Source organism: Sus scrofa, chromosome 3, assembly GCF_054392235.1.
Source record: "Sus scrofa isolate SSC_HxYL_T2T_F1_AM1 chromosome 3, Sscrofa_HxYL_maternal_Yorkshire_Landrace_v2.0, whole genome shotgun sequence".
Lineage (NCBI taxonomy): Eukaryota > Metazoa > Chordata > Mammalia > Artiodactyla > Suidae > Sus > Sus scrofa.
In genome coordinates, this window is record NC_139385.1 from 63841212 (window position 1) to 63862726 (window position 21515).

A 21515-nucleotide genomic window follows, 5' to 3' on the forward strand; every position below is an offset into this window, starting at 1 on the left:
GCTCCTGGGGGATATTTGAATTAAATGTGAGTCATTGGTCATAACATTTTCATTAATCAATCAATGTATAATCTTGTTTTCTGTATGTTTCTACTTAAAGACACCTTAATTAACATAGATCTTTGATTCGGTAACATTAAACTCATAGTCAACAGCCCACTATCTCGTTCCTGAACAAAACTGATCTAATACACATATTTTTTTTCATGAAGAACATCACAGCCTTCTTGCACTTTGGAACATTAGACAGCATTTCAGCATTAGGCTTGGGAGCTAATTCAAACAGTAAAGGTGACAACAAAAAGCACAAAAAATGCAAAAAAAAAAAAAAATGGCACCAAAGAGACTGTGAAAAAGACCAGCAATAAGAACAGAAAGAATCACCAGTTCCATATTAACTGAAAACACATGCTCAATTTTCTGCTGTCTTGGGTGTGCCTTTTAATAACTGAAAAAAGCATCATCAGTACTGACTATTGGTTCCTACAATTGCAAATAAATTTTAGTGAGTAGGTAAGTTCACAAACACAGAGTCAATGAATAAAGGGGATGGACTATCTGTTCTCAGAGCCCAGAATCCAGTGTATTCTAGATCCATATGGTATATCCATCCAAAGACCACAGGAAATATTTAATTTGTCTGGAGGAAGGAGATTAAACAAGGAAATGCAAAAGAAAAGCATATCTTTTATTACCTTTGCCAAAGCATATCTTTTACTACCTTTGCCAAGATGCCTACTAGTTTGTGGCTTTTTCTCAGTATCTTCAGCCTCTGAACTTCCTCAGATCTGTATGAAATCTTTCCCTCAGTGGTAACTGTGGCCCTGTGCTCACCATGTCTCTGGAGGAAAAAAAAAATCCCTCTCTGTATCCAACCTACTTACTCAGGGAGCATTGGGTCTTTTAGGGTCTTCTTATCAACAACATAGAACCTACTTAGGAGGAGGACTCTGGGAAACATTCCCAAATGTCCAATACACATCGTGCTATTCAGGAAACTGCCAGGCTGATGACAACTGGGACAGCTGAGGGGCAAAGTCCAACATGAAGAAATCAAGCCCTTTAACTAATGCTGGGAGCAGCCGCTTGGGTTCAGTAGTCAGCTAAACTGCAATATAGGGCTCTCTTTCGGTAGAGTCCTGGGAATCAAATTCTCTAGTAAAACCTCACCTCTAAAAACAGCATAATAAGCATATCTTTAAGTGACTAAAGACTAAAGAGGCTGGAAAGCAAAGACTGAAGGGTCACCAGTGTGTGAGATTTTAGGCAGAAGTCCACCTAATTTCTCCCCCTTCATTCTGGTTCTCACTTAGGAGTATAAATTGCAAAAGCCCCAAGGCATGTGTCCCTGGGATCTTTTGTTCTAGTATCATCACCAGGATGGGAAGAGGTAGGGATGGCAGCACTACGTTGGCTGCCTCAAAGTATCAGGACATTAAATGCAGTGCCAGCCACTAGGGCTGATAACAGTGCTTCTGTTACTGTTTCAGGGACCAAGAAATTCCAGGATGGCAGTTTTACACATATACATTAAAGTTTCTTTTAGACTTCCTTGGCTTTTTCTTTTCATATATTTTTTTAATCTGCTCACCACCTATGCAAATTATATTACATCATATCCCCTGGACATTCAGCTACCTGACCCACCTCGTCAACCACCACAAAAGACAGAATCCCCCCACAGAAGCTGCCGGGAAACATCTCAAGGCCCCGGCTAGCCACGTAAGACCATGGAAGGCAGACAAACTTGGTGGTTAAGAGCAGTGGCTTTGAGGCCAGACCACCTATGCACGAACCTCCTCCACTGCTTACCAGCAATATGATCTTGGGCAAATTACTTAGCATCTCTAAACCTCAATTTCCTTATCACTAAAACGGAGGTAACTATTACAACTTCCCGAGATTATTGCAATGATAGGTGAGGAAATATGAGTAAAGTACTTGGACCATAATGAAAGTATTGCAAATAGGAGCTGCTCTTTTATGTAATAATGTAAGTGCTGTTTTTTATGTGTTTATTTTAATTAATTAATTTATTTATTTTGTCTCTTTTTAGGACTGCACCTTTGGCATATGGAGGTTCCCAGGCTAGGAGTCGAATCAGAGCTGTAGCCAATGGCCTACACCACAGCTACAGCAACATCAGATCTAAGCTATGTCTGCAATCTACACCACAGCTCACAGCAATGCCAGATCCTTAACCCACTGAGTGAGGCCAGGGATCAAACCTGCATCCTCATGGATGCTAGTCAGATTCATTTCCGCTGAGCCATGATGGGACTCCTATGTGTTTATTTTTTAATCCAGTGAAGTTTGCAGCCCCAGGTCTCCTGGAAGAGCAAAGGTTATCTTGAAAGACCTTTGTTTTCTTTAAGTAAGGTCAATTGATGCCCTCTTAGGGAGGTGATATCGTTTAGCTGGCAATCATTGTCCTCACAGAAGAATATAATGTTCAGTCAAAGTTGGTTTCTATTTTGAGGTTAGCAAAGCTGCCTCTATGGGGTGATACGCTTTGCTGCACAGAAACCTAAAGGTTTCTGGAGTGGAGGAAAATTTTTTCCAAGGCTTCTAAGGTAAGGGAGGCATAGCAGTGGGCAGCAGGGGGGCCCTGCATAAGACTCTCAAGTTGTGAGTGTAGATTAGTGACCAGAGTCTTCAGCATGGTGGTTATACCTGGGAAGCAATGAACACTGAGCCTAGAAGTGCAAACCAGAAAAGGGCATCTGGCAGCATTTGACCTTTCCCAACAGTGACTGGGTGGTGGAGGATGGTAGCATCCACATGCCCCTGAACTGATAAAACAGGTGGTACCTGTAATCATTGGTAAGGGTGTTTAATGGAGAAAAGTGTACTATTATTTAAGGATCAAATTTGACCAAAAAGCAAAATTCCATATTGATCTGCAGGGCCATTCGTGTGGCTGTCCATGGTGGAGAATTCCCCCTCAGAAAGGCTCACTCTGCTCTCAATCTTTTAGGCAACAGTCTCAGTCTTGCACCTGAGTCACTTGTCAGATGACTGGAATGGTTCTCCACCTGCACCTGGAGTACAGTCGGCAGACAGGTATCTGCCCCAAGTCAAGCCACTTTGCTCAGTGGCCTGAGAGAGACTCTTCAGGCTGGAAGCATCAAGATCACCACTGCAGAGCTCCAAACAGAAAGCTGCTGCAGTATGAAGGGAAAGACTGTCCCATTTCTTACTTTTTTTTTTTTTTTTTTTGTCTTTTGTCTTTTTGTTGTTGTTGCTATTTCTTGAGCCGCTCCCACGGCATATGGAGGTTCCCAGGCTAGGGGTCTAATCGGAGCTGTAGCCACCGGCCTACGCCAGAGCCACAGCAACGCGGGATCCGAGCCGCGTCTGCAACCTACACCACAGCTCACGGCAATGCCGGATCGTTAACCCACTGAGTAAGGGCAGGGACCGAACCTGCAACCTCATGGTTCCTAGTCGGATTCGTTAACCACTGCGCCACGACGGGAACTCCCCATTTCTTACTTTTTAATGTATTGCTTCATGTTCAACAAGAGATGGCAGGCCTAGAGACTTATGAATAGGTCAGTCTTTCAACTGATTCAAACTCAGCTGACCACATATAGAAAAGAAAGGTTAGGAGTTCCCGTCATAGCTTAGTGGTTAACGACTCCGACTAGGAACCATGAGGTTGCAGGTTCAATCCCTGGCCTTGCTCAGTGGGTTAACAATCCAGCGTTGCCATGAGCTGTGGTGTAGGTTGCAGACACAGCTTGGATCCCGCGTTGCTGTGGCTCTGGCGTAGGCCAGCAGCTACAGCTCTGATTGGATCCTAGCCTGGGAACCTCCATATGCCGCGGGAGTAGCCCAAGAAATGGCAAAAAGCCAAAAAAAAAAAAAAAAAAAAAGAAAGAAAAAGAAAAAGAAAGGTCAGAGTGTAGATTTCTTTCATGTCCCTTTTTCAATCTTTACACCCTGGGAAGTAGTCTTTCTAGAACCTGAGGAATTGGACAACAGACTTCCTGCCACCTTTTCTAGGGTCAGAAAGCCTGTCATATTAGGACAGGTGTTCAGCTGATATACTGTGACAGTAGCACATTGGCAGCCACGCCATGTACCTTCCAGGGAAAGTTGAGAAGATCTACAACCCTTGGGAGCATCTCCTATAGAACCAAAGATGTCATTGCTTCAGCTGCACCTGAATGTCCAGCTTTGCTGAGGGTGGAACTCACATTCCCTCTGGGATCACAGCAGCTGCAGAGATCAACGCCCTCAGTGTTCCCACATACACTAGTTTAACACAAAGATAGTGCCAAATTTCTTACCCAAAAAGTGGTGGGGAAAGAGGGTGTTATACCACAGGGAGCACTGTGGTTCAAATCAAAGTGTGTGGACAGAAAAATCTTGCTTGTCATTCTAGTGAACAATGAATGTTGCTCACCATGAAGCTGTCAGCTGCTGCATCCACCCTCTGACCATGCACCCCAAGAGGACTTCAGGATGAAGGGAAACAGGAGCCTGGATAGTTAAGGTGCATATAAAAGGGGCCCAGACTTTTGCCTCTTCCAATACATAGAAAAGAGCTAAAATCATTAACTTGAGATGTCTCATTTGTGTGTGTGCATGTGTATGATTAGGAGTAATCTTTTGATGTCTGACTAGGTTTTGAGTTCTCTAGGTTAGCATTCTCTGAATTTTCTTGAACAAGGACATGCTAAATTTTAATGCATATTTGTTGTTTGTTTGTTTTTAGCAAAAACTTGTATATATCCTGGCTCCCCCCTTACCTCCCTGGAACAGCTCCTCAGAGCTGTCTGAGAGGTGGTCTCCCAAGCAATAGGCCTCAGTAAGTAATTAAATGTAATTCTCAATGTCAGAGCTGTGCGACTTTTCCCCATCAACAGTAGCTGCCATTTACTGAGAAATTGCTATGTGCTAACCCCTTTACATATGTCACATATTATATATCACATTTGCATGCTAAAAACAACTCTGAGCTTAAGGTAGTATTAGCACCCTTGTGGTTTAGAAAACTGAGGTATAGAGAATAGCATTCACAGGGTCAATAAGTAGGGAAGCCAGGGTCCAACATTCAACCAAGTGAACCCCAACACCTGCTTTTACCATTCTGTCTACCAGAATGGTAGCTTGTCCACTTCCCTTCTGTCTTTTAGGTGGGAGCCTTTGGCTAAGGGTGTGGTCTACTCAGTAACATCAGCAGCAACAAATGCTAGTGCTGCATTTCATAGTGATGCCCAGGAGCCGTTAAGAGATCATTGATCCAGACATGATATGAGAATAGACACAGAAGCTTCCTGCTTTCTAGAACTTTCTGTGCCCAGAGATATATGTTGACAGCATTTGCAGAGATAGATAAGATATCTCAAAATAAATGCACTTGCTCAGAGAAGTAGAAATACCACATGCCCTTCCCTTGAGAATAGATTAAGACTATTCAAAAATGTTTTTAGAAGCAAAAAGTCAGCATGTTTCTGGAAATGACAGAGAACCTCAGAATTCTCTAGATTAGCATTCTCTGAGTGTTCTTGAATAAAATCACTTAAAAGTATTAATGCATTGACCCAATACTATAAGAGATTATGAGCTATTTTATATACCTAAAATAAAGTACAAAGCAAAGACGATGTTACGGATGAATTCATTACTTAAGAAATTTTGAAAAATTAATTTGTAGTTTTTCCTTTATGACAAAAATATTTTAAAGCTAAATGAATTGTCATATTTTTTATTAAAAGGACAAAATACCACAACAACATATTTTAAAAGTGCAGGAAGAAAGGAGTATGTTGGGAAATAGCAGATGGAAATCTGAGCATTTATACATGACAGGATCTCCCATAAGAAACCCTAGCCTTTCAGGTATGGCTTACCCTTCTTTAAAGGGAGATTATTTAAAATTAAGAGAAATATAAAATGAAAGGTAAAATATTTTCTTTTAATTTCATTTTAACTATAGTTCAGAAAATATCTACCCATGGCAATGTTTGTTTGTGGAAGAACTCAAGAATATCTCAGGAATAAAATAGTGATCCAAGAATTATGGTTGATGGGAAGGATTGTGTCAAGAGAAGAGATATAGATGAAGAAAGGAGAAAGAGGGAAGCATCCTCATTTTACCCCAACCTTCAATGAAACTCAATCTTCAATATCATTAAATACAAGACTCACTTTAGGTTTTAAATTCTTCTGGTAAAAGCATAGGGGACCAGAGGTAACCAGTAAGAATGAGGAATAGCAGTTTGGAGGCTCTTGAAAGAATCCCACCAAGAAGCAGTAAAGGCTTGAATTTAGAGAACAGATATAGAATGAATTAGGAAGATCAAACAAATCATATTCTTGTTTAAGGGTAGAATTAATCAGCTTTATCAAGTTATTTTGCATTGAGAGGGAAGGAGTTTTGGGGACCCCTCTCCAGCAAGGCGGAAGGGCTGACAACCACTCACAGAGACACCAAGTATTGGAGGAGGAAGAATTAGTATGAATGGAATGGTGGGTACGACGTTGGAGAAGCTAACCATGAGGTGCTGTCCCGACATCAAGCTGTTAGAATCATGTCAGTCAAATTATGGGTGAGACCTGTTGATGTGGGAAATGTTAGTATACAGATTCTAGTCAAGACATGGGAATGATTGAGGTCACCTGGAAAGAAGGAACAGCGCAAAGACGACAAGTGACAAGAATGGAGTCCTGGGAAGCATGACTCCTGGCAGGCAGGAGGGGCGTGGCACCCACACACGAAAGTCAAAGACAAGGACAGAGACCTTCCCATAAGCAGCCAGTGCAGTCATTAGTGACATCCTTTAAAGTGACTTCAGAGATGTTGTGGGTGACAAGGGCAGGACACAGTGAGTTGGAAGGAAAGGCTAGGAGAAGGGAGAACACTAAGTTCAGTGTGTGGTGGTTTGGAAATGACAATGAATGCAAAGGACTACTGCTTTCTCCTCTCAGAGGCATTGAGAGGGGAGATGAAGCAAACCCCATGGGGGCTTGGTGGCCTCAGAGAGAATCTGGTCTCACTTAAGCCCAGAAGCTACAAAGTATTTTCTCTGAAGAATTTAGAGTGAGGCATGTCTGGTAACAATGGGACAGTAACCGCTGGAGCTCCTTATGTATTTTGGATATTAGCTCCTTATCAGATATGCGGTTTTCAAATAGTTTCTCCCACTTCATAGGTTGCCTTTTCATTCCCTTAATTGTTTCTTTTTTCTTTTTCTTTTTTGTCTTTTTAGGGCTGCATCCACAGCACATGGAAGTTCCCAGCCTAGGGGTCGAATCAGCTGCCAGCCTACACCGCCACCACAGCAATGCAGGATCTGAGCCACATCTGTGACCTACACCACAGCTCGTGGCAATGCCGGGTCCTTAACCTACTGAGCGAGTCCAGTGGGATCAAACTTGCATCCTCATGGACACTAGTCAGGTTTGTTACTGCTGAGCCATGATGGCAACTCCATTGATGGTTTCTTTTGTTGCACCAAAGGCTTTAACTTGATGTAGTCCCACTTGTCTACATTTGATCCACAAATGGCCCTTTGGAGCATATATTCAAAAAGAACTGGAATCAGGATATTAAAGAGACATCTACACTGCCATGCTCATTGCAGCATTGTTCATAAAAACCAAGATGTCCACCAACAAATTAATTGATGAAGAAAATGTGGTTTCTACCTGCAATGGAATAGTGTTCAGCTTCGAAACAACAAGGAGATCCTGTCATATGTGACAACACGAAGGGATTTGGAGGGCACTATGCTAAGTGAAATAAACTGGTTGCAGAAGAATAAATACTGCATGATTCCACTTTCTAAAATAGTCAAACTCATAGAAAGTAGAATTGTGGTTGCCAGGGGCTGGGGAGAGGGGGGAATGGGAGGTTGTTTTTCAATGGGTCTAAATTTTCAATTACGGAAAATGGATGAATAAGTTCTAGAGATCTGCTGTGTCTATATTCTGCCTGTAGTTCACAATACTGTATTGTGCACTGAAAACTTACAGTGAGAGGGTAGATCTTCTGTTAACTGTGCTTCCCTCCAGAAGGAGAAAGAGTGAGAGAGAGGAGGGGGGCGGGGATAGAAAAGTAAGTCTTGAAACTAGATATCACCCAGAAGGAGAAAAAGGTAGCATGAGCCCTGGGTCCCTCCTATGTTGAGAATCTGGGTAGAAGAAGAGAAAGCAGCAATGGAGAGAAAGAGGCCAGTTAGACAGGACAAAAACCACAGGTGGCCATAGTCTAAAAGCCATGTGAGAAATATTTCCAAGAGGAAGGAATGATTCATCATGCCAATGCCATGGGCAGTTCCAATAGGCGGAGAACTGGGGGAAAAAACCACTGGCTTAACAAACATAGATACCATGGTAACATTGAGAAGCTGATGTCTGTAGAATAGTAGGCATGAAAGCCAATTTAGAATAGCTTAGGAAAGAGTGGGAGAAAAGGAGTTAAAGGTAATGAGCATGTAGAACTACTTCAGGGAATTTTGCTATAAAGAAGAAAAAAAGAGATGGAGCCCAAAATGGACAGGAAATGGAGACAGAGGACAAGTGTTACATGCTGTGTGAGGACTGCCAGGGCCACAGGTGTGGCGTTCAGGATCAGAACCAAATGCTGCCTCCTCTTGTGTCCCCAGCAGGGTCATGCTGTTGGTCCCAGACAGCTTTTTCAGTTCAAGAGGATAACAAGTTAAAAAAGCAGCAGAGTCAGGAGGCATAAAGTTGATGAATGAGACATGGCAGGATAAGAAGGTGGAAGGAGAAAACTGGAGGTTCTGCTAGACCAACAAACATGCAAACTAGTAGGCCAAGCACAGCACACCTCTGGTTGGAGTCTGGAAGTTGGGATGGGCAGGAACACTCTCAGAAGGGGGTTCTCACAGGGGTTGCAGCCTCTGCCGAGATAAGCATGTTATGAAGAGGGCTGGGGATGGCCTGACCACAGGTAGGGGCCAGTGCTCACCTGGACTTCTGGTGGTGGTGCCTTGATCCAGAAGCTACCCCACAGCAATGTGGACCTCACGGAAGCCCAGCTCTGCAATCCAGCCCTGCTGTCTTCCCCAGGAAGATCTCCCCCTGGAAGCTCTCCCCCCAGGGCAATAATCCTTAAGCTTTGGTGCAGGTCAGGATCTACCAGATCCCCAACAGCAGAGCCTGAAGAGGGGAAGGATGAAAAAGCCCTACATGTGCTTAATTCTGCTCAACACTCAAATTTGGGAATCACTCCTCTAGCATCTCCTGGAAGCTCTGGGTTGTATTCTTTTATTTATTTATTTTTTTAACTGCTGCACTTGTGACATGCAGAAGTTACTGGGCTAGGAGTTGAATCAGAAGGTACCAGCCTATGCCACAGCCACAGCAACATCAGATTACCAGATCTGAGCTGCATCTGCAGTTTACGCTGCAGCATGCCACAATGCCGGATCCCTAACCCACTGAGAGAGCCTGGGGCTTAAACCCACATCCTCACAGATACTATGTTGGGTTCTTAACTTGCTGAGCCACAGTGGGAACTTCTTAGGTTGTATTCTCATTAAGGGCAATTAAACATTTTTCCACTGTGCCACTCTGCTACCAAGGCCCACACTCTTTTTTTTTTTTTTTTTTTTTTTTAAGGGAAAAGTTGCTCATTTGTTTTTTTCTTTTTTTCTCTTTTTTAAAGGCCTCACCTGTGTCATATGGAAGTTCCCAGGCTAAGGGTTCAAATCATAGCTGTAGCTGAAGCCACAGCAACTCAGAAATGAGCTGCATCTGCAATCTATGCTGCAGCTCATTGAAGGCCGGATCCATAAACCACTGAGCAAGGCCGGGGATTGAACCTGCATCCTCACTGATACCATTTGGGTTCTTAACCCACTGAGCCACAATGGGGACTCCTAAACTGAGCTCCTTTGAAAAGTCCAGGTTCAGCTGGCTGGGCCAAGGTTTCTAGATATTAAATTTAATGACTGACAGCTTTTCCCAATTTATAGGGGGAAAACCAGTTAATTTCTTAGGACTATTATCTCTGATCATGCTGGACTCGATAATGTAAACTAAATTCCCAACTGAGGACAACTAAAAGCTTCTCGACAATAATTTTTTTAGACTTTAAGTGGGGGTGTCAGGGAGTAAACGAGGGAGTTAAAAAAAACCATAGGGCCAAGATCTGGGGAAAGAAGGAAACCCAAAGACACATGCCCAGCATCTGGGGTGACTTTCTCCCTCGGGGGCCTGCCGATCCCAGAAGGCACTGCAAAGATGCTGAGCAGAGCTCTTAACTGCCTCTGGGACTAAGTAGGTAAAAACTAGGCCCACCAAGACAAGGGGTACCTGGAAAATCTTTCATGTTTTGGGTTGAGACCCCAGAGGGTTAAGGATCTGGCATTGTCACTGCTGTGGTATGCCTGAAATCCCTAGCCACAAATGGACTGGTGGCCTTAAACAACAGAAATTATAATTTTCCCACAGTTTTAGAGGCTAGAAGTCAACGATCAAAATTTCAGCAGTTTGGTTTCTGCTGAGGCCTCCCTCCTCAGCGGGCAAATGGCAGAAGTCCTGGCTGTGTCCACACATAGCCTTTCCCTGGGGCCTGTATCCCTAAGGGGGATTGATTTCCCTATGAGTCCTGCTCTTGGTTTCACTATGGATGTTATTCTGGATGAATTGTGTAAACCTCTAAATCTGGAGGTTGGATTGCTCACCCCTGGGTACCTTGGAATATGACTCTATTAGGAGATGTGTGACTCTTTACAGGGTGTGTAAGGTTACATGAGGTCACATGGCTGGGCCATAATCCAACAGGACTGGGGACTCTGCTAGAAGAGAGATGCCAGGGATGGGTGCCCACAGAGGAAAGGCCACTTGAAGACATGGGGGAAGACAGCCTCCTGCAAGCCATGGAGAGAAGCCTCAGGAGACACCAACCCTGCCAGCACCTTCATCTTGGATTTGCAAGCCTCCAGAATGGTGAGAAAATAAACTCCTGTTGTCTGAATCCCCTGATCTGCAGTATTGTTTTATGGAGCCTGAGCTGACGAATACAGAGGTGGCCTATGCTATCGGATGTGGCTGAAGTCCATCTCCAGTCTGACTTGTGGGCCCAGAGGTGGGTGGTGGTTACTGGATTCCACATTTACATCTCATTCAGAGAAGGATGTGGTTTCTAAGCCTGCCGAGGGGTCAGCCATGGATGACCTTTCAAAGCTCTGGTTTCCATGAAGGCAGCCCTGCTGCTGGCCCCCATAGTGGCAGTTTCACTAGCACAAGCTGCCTTATTTTCACCTGTGCCAGCAGCCCTGCAGAGACGTCACAAATTCAACAGCCATATGAATCATTCCTCCACCGCCTTTCTGTTCAGGGAGGGGAAAAAGCTCATAGAGAAAGTAGCATGGCCCAAGAAATGTGCCACCAACCCTGCAAGGAAAGTCACCAGTCTCCCTGACACAATGACAAGACTCTTTGACCTCAGATTCAGAGTGACTTCCCTATACTTTTCAGTACATCACATTTGACATTGTCTCTTGCTGGTACCATAATGTATGTATGATGTTTGCTTTTCAGCCAAACAAGTAGGAAACCCCCCCCTTTTCTTGCCTATTCTAAGACATGTAAATTCCAAAACACAACCTTCAGAGGGGCCTGAGAAGCCCATGGCCTTGAGCGAAGTTCAGAAGGGTAGAGAGGGCTGAGGGTGGACATGTGGGTTGAGAGAGCTGGAGAGAAAGCCAGACCCCTCATCCAGAGTAGATGCTGAGAGGAGCAGACAAGTACTAGAAGACTCTCCATGGGGACCACTCAGGACATGCAACTGGGAGGATAACATCCTGAAGGGGACCTTGGAAACGTGTAATCCGGCACAGGGAAACTGAGTAAGAGCGAAAATACTCATTCCTGGAAATGAGATTCAAGAATTTTGATGTAGGAGTTCCCATCATGGCTCAGTGGTTAACGAATCCAACTAGGAACCATGAGGTTGCAGGTTCGATCCCTGGCCTCGTTCAGTGGGTTAAGGATCTGTCGTTGCCATGAGCTGTGGTGTAGGTCACAGATGCAGCTTGGATCCCGAGTTGCTGTGGCTCTGGTGCAGGCTGGCAGCTACAGCTCTGATTAGACCCCTAGCCTGGAAATCTCCATATGCCGTGGGAGCAGCCCTAGAAAAGAACAAAAAAAAAAAAAGAATTTTGATGTAAAACAATCTGGAGGGAACATCAGCCACGTCGCTGAGGACACAAGTTCCCAGAGAGATGTTCCAATCAGAAGCCAGAGCAGAAAAACATAGACTCCAAGCAGGGAAGAGATCTTCACACACCAAAGGGTGGAAGAGAAATGGGGGTGTGGTGGGGAGTCATGACAGGCCAAGGAGACGAGATCGGTGTGAAATTGGAAGACAGAAATAAAAGATGAACTAAAATCCAAAAAGGAACATCATGGTGCAAAGAGCAGCTGCAGCCTCTAAGGAAGGACAGTCACAGGACAGGGCAATGGCCTCACACTGCACTGGACCAGAGGCGGTCTGTGCCCCCACCCATCCCAGGCCAATGTCACCTGCACTGGGGAAGCCCCCTCTCTCCCGAGTCACAGGAATCTCCATGCATATGATGGACTGAAGAGAGGAAACTTACAAAAAGGAGAAAGTAAAAAAGTGTCTGTGAATCAGGGCACCATATCTCCCTCTTCATCCATTAGAGAGTGACAAGATCACCAGTGTCAAGGGCAAAGAGACTTGCATTTGGCGATGGATCCCAGATGGGAATCCCATTTAGTCCTGCATTTTCCTGTCCCCTAGTCTTGTTTCTTCCACTGGTTACAAAATGATGCTGGCAGGGCCCACCTCATTTTACTACTCACCATAATGACAGAATGTGTTCCTTAAATGGCTATTTACAACACCTGCTCTAGCCAGGCACTGTGTGATATGGTGGAAAATTCTCTTCTAAGATAAACATAACTTTCTCTTTTATCAGCAGGATAAGTAGATTCTCTGTCTAAAATTAACAAATTCATGTTACGGCAGTGCAGTGGAAGGCCTGTCATGCTGCTGATCATACTTTCTATTCATCCTAAGCTCATTTGCCTTACCTTCCCATTTTTTTGGAAAATCCATCATGGGATCCAGCTATGAGCCACTGGTCCCATCTCCCAGCCATGAAGAAAATGACCATGTGATATACCACCACCACTTCTCTTTCCCAACTTGAAAGTTCCCAGGATCTTCACCCAAACTTCCTCCTCTTTCTAATTTGATTCCTCAACACCCAGCCCAGGATGCAGTCTCACCTCTCAAAGGTTTCGCCTGGTTTCATCCATCCATCTATACCAGCTTCCCCACCCAGTGTCTGTGATGCTCTAGGCTCCCTACCATGACCAAAGCCTTCCCTTTTGTCACTTTCCTATGAAATTGATGCCCCCCTCTCCTTCCTTTCTCTTGCCCACATTCTTAGAAAAGAGCCTGACTCCAGCCATTACCACCCCTGCAGTACACCTACTCCTTGGACCCTTAGAGTCTGATTCTGCAGTGCTACTTGAATGCTAGTTAAAAGGCAACTGAAAAACCTTCTTATTGGCAGGTGAATTCTTCTCACTTCTCATATACTCGCTTCTGGGACCACTTGATACTGTGACTACTTCCTCTTCGAAACTTCACCCATGGCCTCCATGACACTTCACTCTCCTCTTGGTCTCCCTCTCTTCGCTCCGATAGCTATTTTTGGATTTCATCACTGACTCCTCTTCCCTGGCTCCACATTTAAAATGCAGGCATCCTCTAAAGATCTGTCCTTACTTCTTTCTCCAGCAGCTCTCTTGGATTCCAACAACTTCAACTATCAGCAGATGCTGATGGTCAAGACCCATATCAAGGTAAGCCTTTGTCTCATCCTTCTTTGCTCACCCCACTTGCAAATTCCTTCATGCTACTTACACAATATGCAGTGTGTGCAGTCACCTCCTTTATCACTCCCTGACATGGCTCCAATTCAGCCTTCGTCATTTCACCAGACTATTGCAGTAGCTCCCTAATTATTCTCCGTATTAGCCCCAGTCCCAGGGCACCCAATTTAGCATCCTCCTTAAAAACCAATGATGAGTCACACACTCTTTACAAGAATGTCCAAATTCATTGCTCAAGGATCCTCTCTCTGGAGACATGTCCCTGTTCCAAATGAGCTGTGTGTTTTGGAGAAATCCTTTACCTTCTTCAAACTTCTAACTCCTTATATCTGAGTTTTGTTGTAGGAACAGTGGTTCATGCTGTACACTGCATAACTGTGCTGAGCTGATGTAGCATATGGAAGCTGAAATCCAACACGTGCCCTAATCACTGAATTAGTTTCCTGGCCTGGGCTGAGGCTGAGTCTTGTCAGAGAAGGCAGCACTTTTTAAAAATTTGCCCAAAGGTATAGTAAGGATTGGGACTTCCCCAGATTTTTTCTTCAACACTTGTATATTACTCCCCCCTGCATAACACTCAGACCCAAAGCTTCTATTTTTCCCCAATATGCCATCTACTTGAATAACACAGTGTGTCTGTTCCATCATCTCTGCAGTCTCATTCTCCAGTGCCCCATGGCTGGGAAGGTCCCATCTCCAACCTTTCTTGTTAGTCCCACACGCTGGTTACACCTTTATTGAGCACATTTGTCACTCTTGTTTGAATTGTGATTTTGATTGGGATTCTATCTCCTCCAATTTCAGGGTGATCTGACAGCAAGATGCAGAGAGGAGCCCTGTTTTGCTGTTGGTTTGAGCTCAGTTTCCCCGACAAACCTGGATTCATAGCTGAGTACTATCAGGTTGCAATTTGGAAAGCAAAGGCATAGGGCAGACCTTAAGGAGGACACATGCAAATTTTGAATGAGCCAGATTAAAGAGTTATTTTAAACTAACATTTTAAATTAAAGCAATGCTATACAATGAGCATAGGTAAATTAGAAAAATAAAAAGAAGTAAGAATTACTTCTAACCCCTACATCTAAAGATAACCATTGTCATCATTTCTCTTTATAATCTTACAAAGCAAGGTTTACTCTCAAAATGAGATTATTACATTACCTACATTTGCACTTAGTTTCCTGAGCACTTCTTCTTTTTTTTTTTTTTTTTTTTTTGTCTTTTTGCTATTTCTTTGGGCCACTCCCGTGGCATATGGAGGTTCCCAGGCTAGGGGTCCAATCGGAGCTGTAGCCACCTGGCCTACACCAGAGCCACAGCAACGCGGGATCCGAGCCGAGCCGTGTCTGCAACCTACACCACAGCTCACGGCAATGCCGGATAGTTAACCCACTGAGCAAGGGCAGGGACCGAACCCGCAACCTCATGTTTCCTAGTCGGATTCATTAACCACTGCGCCACGACGGGAACTCCCTCATGAGCATTTCTGATGACATAAAATATTTTTTCTGCAGAATTAGTATTTTTAATGTTTGCATAGTATTCCACTGGGTGGTTGCACTATAATGTATTGAAAAATACCCCAATTAGGTTGATTTTTATTTTTCTCTTTTTCACATAATACTGAAGTCAATACTCTTGTAACAGGTAGACAACAAATTTTTCTTTAAAAATAAATGCCTAGAAATGCAACTTCTGGATCAAAGGTTAGGTACATTTTTAAGCCTTTGGTTCTCTGTAACAAAACTGGCCCTGAATAATCACCATACCAGCCTAACTATCCTGCTTGAGATCAATGGCTCACCAATTTCACTGCCCTCACCAAAGTGGAGGAACCACTACCATAGTCCAAACTCCACATTGTAGGTTTGAGGAAACCAAGGGAAAGTATGGAACTTAAATTGATCCAGGAAAGGAATACAAATAAAAATGTATCCAAAAGATAAAGGAGGAGAAAATGATGCATTTAGGTGGAAAATTAAGGAGTAGTCATTTATAGTTGAGTACTGATGGGAAATCTGGTCGTCCCTAGGTGTTTATATTTGAAATCTTAATCTAAGCCTCCAGACTGTTTAAGAGCACAGAGTGGAAGGAATGCTAATAATTCTCCCATTCTATGGAGAAGCCACTCTATGAAAATCAATTCACAATCATTTGTTCATCTTAAAACTTGTATTTTTAAAAGCATATCCTTATAAGAAAGGGAAGGAAGGAACATGGATTCCTATTGATGAGCTTTATGTGAGTGTGGTATAAAAGACACAAAAATATTTTTTTTAAACAAAATTATCCCTAATGGGACAAGTTAAGTAATTGCCTCCTTGTGGGAGAAAAAAAATGTGCAATTGCAAATTAAAATACTTCCCAGGAGCAGCAAAATACTGTGTCACACATAGGGAAGAACGATCATGTGTGCATGTGTGTTTGTGTCTGTGTATGCATGTGTGTGTGTGTGTGTGTGTGTGTGTGTGTGTGTGTGTGTGTGTGTGGTGAGGAGTGAGAAGCTCAGGAGGGATCATGTCTAACATATAGTGTCTTCTAGAGACCAGCTGAATCAGCAATTGAGACCAAGGGTCGCTTCCAGTTACCACTTTACAAGAAAAAGTGATTGTAACACCTTTTTTTCTGAGAAAGGAAATGTTCTCAGAAAGGAAAGAAAAGTTTTTTTTTCCTTTGTTACTAACGCTTTCAGGAGATATACCACTTGTGGTTTTGAAAGTCTGAATTGCCTGCTACTAAATCCGTCTTACCACTCCCACCGGGGGAATGAAAAGTTATTTCTTTAGTATCAGTCAATCAGTGAGGAATTCTATAGATGAGCACTCCTGAATCACTGAGAGTTGACCCAGACATGGCCTCAGGTTCCCAAAGGGCTTAAAGGGGAGTAGGAGGTGTGGGGGGGAGGGCATAGATTTGCTTTCATGGAGCATTGCACCCTTCAGGCAAGCTTTTTACTTCATCAACCTTCCCATAGGAGACCATCAAAGCCATCCAGCTGGTTGGCACAATTATGCCAAGAGAAAGAGCAGTCAATAGAGTCTGGAGAAACCAAAGAAGCTTCATTCAAGAGATGACTTCAGCTTATTTGGGGATAGTTATATTAAACCTCTGGTTAACTGGTTCACTCTGCCCTATTTCCATAGGGCTAATCAGAATCCTTGGGTGACCACAGCTGAAGGAAACGCCCCAAGTGGTTCTGAGGGTTTCTCAGCACAATTGACATTTGGGCTGGTAATCTCTGTCAGGGGTGCTGCTCTGTACACTGTAGGATGCTCAGCAGCATCCCTGACTCCAACTCACTCAAGGACAGTAACTGCCTCAATTCCCCCCAATAATGACAAAGAAAAATATCTCCAGACATTGCAAGGTATCCCCTGGGGCACAATCCTCCTTTCCCTGGTTGAGAACCATGTTCTGGCAGAGAGCTCTGCCCTGGGGAAGAGCGAGCACAGGCAGGGGAGGGAAGGCTCAGGATGGGGACCAAGTAAAGGCACAGCTTAGAGAAGGGAACGTATTGTTTGCAGCACCTGAGGAGACTGGGTTGGCTGGTAATAATAACAGCAGCTACAGTTTGAAAGCCTACAGTACTCCAGACCTTTGTTTTGATTCCAAAATATGTCTACAGGTAGGCATTATTGCATCTTGCCGATCAAAAAGAAAGGCTAAGCAGTATTCTTAAGGTAAGCCAGTAACTGTGTCAGGATCTGAACCCATCATCCATGCTCTTCCTGTTTCTATAACAAGGAATAGAACTAACAATAAACTGTGGAATTTTCAACAAAGTAAGGCACAATGGGGTCACATTAGAAAGAGTCTATCACATGATTCAAATAAATAGAAAGCGATCTCAATGTTTTCGTATTGGAAGAATTAACCCTGCTAAAATGATCCTACTACTCCAGTCTACAGATTTAATGTGATTCCTATCAAATTACCCATGACATTTTTCATAGAACTAGAACAAATATTACAAAAAAATTTATATGGAACAAATATTACAAAAAAATTTATATAAAAGACCAAGAATTGCCAACATAATCCTGAGGGAAAAGGACAAAACAGGAGGTCTGACCATCCCATATTTCAGACAATACTACAAGGCTACACTAATCAAAACAGCATGGTAATGGCACAAAAATAGACATCTAGATCAATGGAACAGAATAGAGAGCCCAGAAATAACTATGGTCAGTTAATATTGGACAAAGTAGGCAAGAATAAACAATAGGAAAAAAGTCTCTGCAGCCGGCGGTGTGGGGAAAGTTGGATAGCTGCATGTAAATCAATGAAACTAGAACACACCCTCACACCACACACAAAAATAAACTCAAAACAGCTTAAAGACTTAAATATAAGACATGACACCATAAAACTTTTAGAACAGACAGAGGAAAAACATTCTCGAGCATAAATTGTACCAATGCTTTCAAAGGTCGGTCCCCAGAGGCAATGGAAATAAAAGCAAAAATAAACAAATGGGAGCTAATAAAACTTTTAAACCTTTGCCTAGCAAAGGAAACCATAAACAAAATGAAAAGATGACCTATGGACTGGGAGAAGATACTTTTAAATGACATGACCCACAAGGACTTAATTTTCAAAGTATAGAAATAGCTCATACAACTCAATAACATAAAAATCAAATGACGCGATCGGGCGCGTTCAGGGTGGAAAAAAAAGAAAAAAAAAAAAAGAAAAAGAACAGGGAGACCTAAAGAGAGATATTTCTCCAAATAAGAAATACAATGTCCAACAGGCACAAGGAAAAATGTTAGTCATAACTGGTTAGTAGAGAATTGCAAATCAAAATTAACATGAGGTATCACCTGACAGTGGTCAGAATGGCCATCATAACAAGCGTACTAATAACAAATGCTGGAGCTGGTGTGGAAAAGGGAACCCTTTGATGCTGTTGGTGGGAATGTAATTTGGTGTAGCCACTGTGAAAAACATTGTGGAGGTCCCTAAGAAAACTAAAAATAATGTTGCTGTATGATACAGCAATCCCATTCCTGGGCATACATGTTGTCAAAACTAAAATTTGAAAAGATACATTCACCCCTCTGTTCATAACAGCACTGTTTACAATAGCCAAGACATGGAGGCAACCTAAATGTCCACTGACGGAGGACTGGATAAAGATGTGGCAAATATATACAATGGAATGCTACTCAGCCATAAACAAGAATGAAATAATGCCATTTGCAGCAATGTGGATGGACCTAGAGATTATCATACTGAGTGAAGTAAGTCAGACACAGAAAGACAAATGGTACATAATATCACTTATATATGGAATCTAACAAAAATGATACAAAAGGAATTATTTGCAGAGCAGAAACAAACTCAGATTTCAAAACCAATCTATGGTTACCATAGGGAAACCATGGTGGGGGGGAGATTGGGAGGGTGGGAATAACGTATATACACTACTATATAAAATTTAGATGATTAACAAGAACCTACTGCATAGCACAGGGAAATCTACTCAATAGTTTGCAATAACCTATATGGGGAAAAAGAATGGCAATATATGTATATAGATATAAATACAGATAGATATAATTAATACACCTTAAACTAATACAACATTGTAAGTCAATTATACTCCAATAAAATTTTTAAAAAAGAAAGAAAAAGCCTAGATTACTAGGATAAGGAGTTGGCTTTTTCAAATACAAGTGACCTTCTTCTCACTGATTTTGATACTTTTTCACAGATGATGGATATTAGCTTTAAGCAAGAATGTAAATGTTCAGAAAAGAATGTTCAGGATAATGAAGAAGGCACAGACAGCATTAAAGGAGAAGACAGTAATAGCAAAGGAACTACTTATGGTCCAGTTAGAAGCTTAAAGGTATACATGTGAAATTTTGTTAATAGTCCCCACATAAAAGAAAGAAAATAGAAATTCAAGGAATTTTTGTTTTTCGTTATGTAATGAATGGCTCTACAAAGAGACACCCAATCAGAAACTACATATTCAACTTTATATACGCACACACCCATACATACAGGGAAGGGTCCTTTTAAACACAAGACGTGTGAGAATAAGAAATCACTAGGTCCTGTGAGGCCACCCTTGTTTAGAAAGTCATATCACTGGCGATGTCTTCCATTAAAGGGTTGATGCCAAGAAAAGAGGAAAAGTGCAGTGACTTTCTTGGAGGGAAAAAGAGTGACCCCACCTAGGAGAATGGGTTCTAGCCAAAGAGACAAGAGCAGAGAGGGGCTCAGGTCCACAGGGCAGAGTGTTGGAAGGACAGCTGTCTCAGCCCATTGTAGCTCCTGGGGCAGTGAATGCAGCTCCCCCAGCTTATCCCAGCCTGCCATCCTAGAGAAGCCTTTTCCTACATCGAACCACTCAGTCCACCCATGACCTTGTACTTACAACCGAGCCGAGAATGCTGGTTTTCTGTAATCCAGACCTTCACCATCTCGCACCCCTGAGATAACAGCATCTTTACCAGTCCCTGAGCAAGCCGTGAGGCAAAGGAAGTGACAAGGCTGGAGGTGAGGCCCCCTTCAGATTTGCCCTCCTGCCACAGGTATGCTAACTGCAGTTTGAACTGTGTCCCAGTTATTCTTGACTGGACAGAGAAGTGTAAATGCAGCAATTGATGAGTAAAATGATTTGAGAATGTGCAAATTGGGCATTAAAGTAGTAATAGGAAAATTATCATCTTGCTTCCAATGTCAATGAGATTATAACAATGTGTGCCAAGACATTATTTAACACTATCTTATAAATGGTAAAGAATGAATTTTCTGGCCACAAAGCAATAAAACTAGAAATATGATGCAATAATACTAGAAATAATTGACAATGTTGCATGCAAACGAACTGAAGCACTAGGAAAAAAAAAAAGTCACCAGAATTGGTCAAAATGGAAATCAACTTAAAAAAAATCAAAACTCATTGTGGTAACGATTTCATGATTTATGTAAGTCAAATCAGTAAGTTCTACACTTTAAACTTCTACAGGGCTGTCAATTATATCTCAATAAAACAGGAAGGGAAAAAAACTCAAAAATCAAACCTTAAATATTAGGCAGAAGAATGTTACCTATTAAACTTCCGGGATGCAGCCAAACCCGGGCTGAGGGGATAATTCTTTATTTCTTTAAAATAAAGTACTTGAATTAAGTTATTAAATATTTATCTTGAGAAGTTAGAAAAATCAAAAGCCACAAGTGAAGCTGAAAACATAAAGATAAAAATAAAATAAATTAATTTACTAGGAGGAAATGTTTGCATTGATAAATCCAAGTGGTAGGAACGTAGATGATGAAATAGACGTTCTGCTTGATCAAAAGGCAGGAGAGGAAAGTGAAAGCAAAATGAAACAAAGTTAGAGAGCAAATAAAGAACCACTGTGTATACATTGAGGACATAAGTGCTTTTAAAAGGAAATGAGCCAGAAAGACAAAGACAAATACCGTATGATATCACTTATAACTGGAATCTAATATCCAGCACAAATGAACATCTCCTCAGAAAAGAAAATCCTGGACTTGGAGAAAAGACTTGTGGCTGCCTGATGGGAGAGGGAGGGAGTGGGAGGGATCGGGAGCTTGGGCTTATCAGACACAACTTAGAATAGATTTACAAGTAGATCCTGCTGAGTAGCATTGAGAACTTTGTCTAGAAACTCATGTTGCAA

General features: G+C 42.5%; 1 protein-coding gene across 2 annotated transcripts in view; it reads right to left on the minus strand.

Moving 5' to 3' along the window:
• IL1RL1 (interleukin 1 receptor like 1) overlaps positions 1–20325 on the minus strand; it is a 104175-nt gene extending 83850 nt beyond the window's left edge. The window contains exon 1 of one of the 2 annotated variants that reach the window (XM_085016099.1): positions 20243–20325. The gene's annotated coding sequence lies outside the window, so the exon portion shown is untranslated. The remainder of the gene's footprint in view (positions 1–20242) is intronic. The other variant, XM_085016098.1, reaches the window with a different exon arrangement.
• Positions 20326–21515: the final 1190 nt, after the last annotated feature.